We start from the raw sequence: 4,551 nt of genomic DNA on the forward strand, positions 1-4,551 counted from the left end.
ATCATCAACGTGCACTGCCCACACGAAGGGAGATCCGACGACGAGAAAGAAGCGTTCTATGCGCAGCTGGAGCAGACATACGATGGATGCCCACTGCGGGACGTCAAAATCGTCATCGGTGACATGAACGCTCAGGTAGGAAGGGAGGAAATGTATAGACCGGTCATCGGACTGGATAGTCTGCATACTGTATCGAACGACAACGGCCAACGATGCATAAACTTTGCAGCCTCCCGCGGAATGGTAGTCCAAAGCACTTTCTTCCCCCGCAAGAATATCCACAAGGCCACATGGAAATCACCTAATCAAGTAACGGAAAACCAAATCGACCACGTTCTAATCGACGGTAAATTCTTCTCCGACATCACGAACGTACGCACTTACCGCAGTGCGAATATTGAATCCGACCACTACCTCGTCGCAGTATGTCTGCGCTCAAAACTCTCGACGGTGATCAACACGCGTCGAAGTCGTCCGCCGCGGCTTAACATTGGGCGGCTACAAGACAGTAGACTAGCCCAAGACTACGCGCAGCGGCTGGAAGTGGCACTCCCAACGGAAGAGCAGCTAGGCGCAGCATCTCTTGAAGATGGCTGGAGAGATATTCGATCCGCCATTGGAAGCACCGCAACCGCTGCACTAGGCACGGTGGCTCCGGATCAGAGAAACGACTGGTATGACGGCGAATGTGAGCAGTTAGTTGAGGAGAAGAATGCAGCATGGGCGAGATTGCACGAGGGCGAACGAGGCACGATACAAACGGGCGCGGAACAGACAAAACTCGATTTCCGGAGGAAAAAGCGCCAGCAGGAAGATCGAGACCGTGAAGAGACGGAGGAACTGTACCGCGCTAATAACGCACGAAAGTTCTATGAGAAGTTGAACCGTTCACGTAAGGGCCACGTGCCACAGCCCGATATGTGTAAGGACATAAACGGGAACCTTCTTACGAACGAGCGTGAGGTGATCCAAAGGTGGCGGCAGGACTACGAAGAGCACCTGAATGGCGATATGGCAGACAACGGTGGCGGTATGGCAATGAACCTAGGAGCACGCGCGCAGGACATGCGACTTCCGGCTCCGAATCTCCAGGAAATCCAGGAGGAGATCGGCCGGCTGAAAAACAACAAAGCCCCTGGAGTTGACCAACTACCAGGAGAGCTGTTTAAACACGGTGGTGAAGCACTGGCTAGAGCGCTGCACTGGGTGAGTACCAAGGTTTGGGAGGATGAGGTTCTACCGCAGGAGTGGATGGAACGTGTCGTGTGTCCCATCTACAAAAAGGGCGATAAGCTGGATTGTAGCAACTACCGCGCAATCACATTGCTGAACGCCGCCTACAAGGTACTCTCCCAAATTTTATGCCGCCGACTAACACCAATTGCAAGAGAGTTCGTGGGGCACTACCAGGCGAGATTTATGGGTGAACGCTCTACCACAGACCAGGTGTTCGCCATACGTCAGGTATTGCAGAAATGCCGCGAATACAATGTGCCCACACATCATCTATTTATCGACTTCAAAGCCGCATATGATACAATCGATCGGGACCAGCTATGGCAGCTAATGCACTAAAACGGATTTCCGGATAAACTGATACGGTTGATCAAGGCGACGATGGATCGGGTGATGTGCGTAGTTCGAGTTTCAGGGGCATTCTCGAGTCCCTTCGAAACCCGTAGAGGGTTACGGCAAGGTGATGGTCTTTCGTGTCTGCTATTCAACATCGCTTTGGAGGGAGTAATACGAAGGGCAGGGATTGGCACGAGTGGTACGATTTTCACGAAGTCCGTCCAGTTATTTGGTTTCGCCGACGACATTGATATCATGGCATGTAACTTTGAGAGGATGGAGGAAGCCTACATCAGACTGAAAAGCGAAGCTAAACGGATTGGACTAGTCATCAACACGTCGAAGACGAAGTACATGATAGGAAGAGGCTCAAGAGAGGTCAATGTGAGCCACCCACCACGAGTTTCTATCGGTGGTGACGAAATCGAGGTGGTTGAAGAATTCGTGTACTTGGGCTCACTGGTGACCGCCGATAACGATACCAGCAGAGAAATTCGGAGACGCATAGTGGCTGGAAATCGTACGTACTTTGGACTCCGCAAGACGCTCCGATCGAATAGAGTTCGCCGCCGTACCAAACTGACTATCTACAAAACGCTTATAAGACCGGTAGTTCTCTACGGACACGAGACCTTGACGATGCTCGTGGAGGACCAACGCGCACTGGGAGTTTTCGAAAGGAAAGTGTTGCGTACCATCTATGGCGGGGTGCAGATGGCGGACGGTACGTGGAGGAGGCGAATGAACCATGAGTTGCATCAGCTGTTGGGAGAACCATCCTGCGGTGGGCCGGGCACGTAGCCAGAATGTTGGACAGTAATCCGGTGAAAATGGTTCTCGACAACGATCCGACGGAAACAAGAAGGCGAGGTGCACAGCGGGCAAGGTGGATCGATCAGGTGGAGGACGACTTGCGGACCCTCCGCAGACTGCGTGGTTGGCGAAGTGCAGCCATGGACCGAGCTGAATGGAGAAGTCTTTTATGTGCAGCACAGGCCACTCCGGCCTTAGTCTGATGAAAAATAAATAAATAAATTAGATCTTCTTCAAACGAGACGCGATATCGCAAAAGCATGTTTTGTAGGTGATTTGCTGCAGGGTTATATTGATTGTTCAGAGTTGCTTGAAAAAATTACAGTTAACACTTCTAACCGCCGTCTCTGATCACAATCATTTTTGTATTCCAGCATATCAAGAACCAATTACGGTTTCAATGAACTCATTAAGAGTATGTGTCGTGTATTCAATAGATGTTATGAAGAGTTCGATTTCCATGTTTCTCGTGAGGTTAACAAGAATAGAATTAAGATGATTATGTGTTAGGTTTTAATTATTTTGCTTAATTTTAAGTTTGTCATTGGGGTGTTTTTTTAGCCTGTTGACTGTATCAAATAAATAAATAAATAAATCCGAAAGCAGTCCGGCCATAGCCGGATAGTTGAAGCCATTATGTGAATGGAGTAATTCCGTGAGCCATCAAAGCGTATCAGTCGCCGCCAGAGTATACCGCCAACCAGGAAAGCATGTGTAGTGAAGAGATAGAAATTCGTTCGCACTAAACCAATAACCAAAACCAATAGGCACGGCAAATGCTGGGTAAAGCGTACCATTGGTACTTCGCGTACCTGAAGGAATAAATTAGACCCCATCTCGCGGTCTTTAGCCTCTTACCCGGTAACTCCTATCCCTACCTCCCTGTGATGCTGGCCGGGATACGAGCAACCTTAGGGAAGATCGGGTAACCAACCCCGGTGGGAGCTATGGTCGTATGCTGACAGAAAAAGAGGGGTTTACTCCTCTCCGGAGGTGCAAATCTTACTAAGCGTCTGTTCTTCATGTCAGGATCGGCTCACAACAGTGTCTGTTCTCCATGTTAGTGGCGGCTGACCATCGTCCTAGTGCCATCGAGGGACTCTAAGTCAAACTGTGCAAAATGGTCCACCGGGAATAAGGGGGAATGGTCCCCCGGAAATTTAGGGGGTTTGTTGTCAGGCCCTGCCAGCCAGCCTTTAAAAAAACATAAGCAACGAACTATCAACAAGAGAGTACGGACCGAAACCATCGGCGAAGACCACTGCGACGAAAAGGTACTAGCGATTGCAAACTCGGTTCGTGGAACTGCAAATCTCTCAACTTCATCAGGAGCACCCGCATACTCGCCGATGTGCTCAAGGACCGTGGATTCAGCATCGTAGCGCTGCAGGAGGTTTGTTGGAAGGGATCAACGGTGCGAACGTTTAAAGGTAATCATACCATCTACCAGAGCTGCGGCAACACACACGAGCTGGGAACAGCTTTCATAGTGATGGGTGATATGCAAAGGCGCGTGATCGGGTGGTGGCCGATCAATGAAAGAATGTGCAGATTGAGGATCAAAGGCCGGTTCTTCAACTTCAGCATAATCAACGTCCATAGCCCACACTCCGGAAGCACTGATGATGATAAGGACGCATTCTACGCGCAGCTGGAACATGAGTACGACAGCTGCCCAAGCCACGACGTTAAATTCATCATAGGAGATTTAAACGCTCAGGTTGGCCAAGAGGAGTAGTTTAGACCGACTATTGTAAAGTTCAGCGCTCACCGGCTGACGAACGAAAACGGTGTACGACTAACTGATTTCGCAGCTTCCAAGAATATGACCATTCACAGCACTTACTTCCAACACAGCCTCCCGTATCGATACACCTGGAGATCACCACTGCAGACAGAATCACAAATCGACCACGTTCTGCTTGATGGACGGAACTTCTCCGACATTATCGACGTCAGGACATATCGTGGCGCTAACATCGACTCTGACCACTATCTGGTGATGGTGAAACTGCACCCAAAACTATCCGTCATCAACAATGTTCGGTACCGACGACCGCCGCGGTACGACCTAGAGCGACTGAAGCAACCTGATGTTGCCACTGTATACGCGCAGCATCTCGAGGCAGCGTTACCGGAAGAGGGTGAGCTCGATGGAGCCCCTCT

The sequence above is a fragment of the Armigeres subalbatus genome, chromosome 3 (genome assembly GCF_024139115.2).
Source record: "Armigeres subalbatus isolate Guangzhou_Male chromosome 3, GZ_Asu_2, whole genome shotgun sequence".
In the NCBI taxonomy this organism is placed as follows: domain Eukaryota; kingdom Metazoa; phylum Arthropoda; class Insecta; order Diptera; family Culicidae; genus Armigeres; species Armigeres subalbatus.